Source organism: Anneissia japonica, unplaced genomic scaffold, assembly GCF_011630105.1.
Source record: "Anneissia japonica isolate Jap-2015-1 unplaced genomic scaffold, ASM1163010v1 scaffold18624_len53490_cov87, whole genome shotgun sequence".
NCBI lineage: Eukaryota > Metazoa > Echinodermata > Crinoidea > Comatulida > Comatulidae > Anneissia > Anneissia japonica.
In genome coordinates this window covers 34438-34730 of record NW_022730307.1, presented here as the reverse complement: position 1 = coordinate 34730, position 293 = coordinate 34438, and positions in this window count along the sequence as shown.

Genomic DNA, 293 nt, shown 5'->3' with positions numbered 1-293 from the left:
AAAGTTCAAAAAAAAATTTTTTACAAATTGATTTGAGATATGAGGACGACACTTTTTGGGGCCTGTGTTGAAGGATAGGACTTTGCATCCCTATCTCTTAACGTTATGAGATCGAACGAAGACAGGGTAGGCTTCGTGTAGGCTAGGTTCCGTGACTTTTGGATTTCGCAGAGATGAAAAAAAAAATTTTACAAATTGATTTGAGATATGAGGACGACACTTTTTGAGGCCAGGACAGGCCTAGGTGGGCTTCGTGGGTGGGCTAGGTTCCGTGACTTTTGGACCTCGCAAAG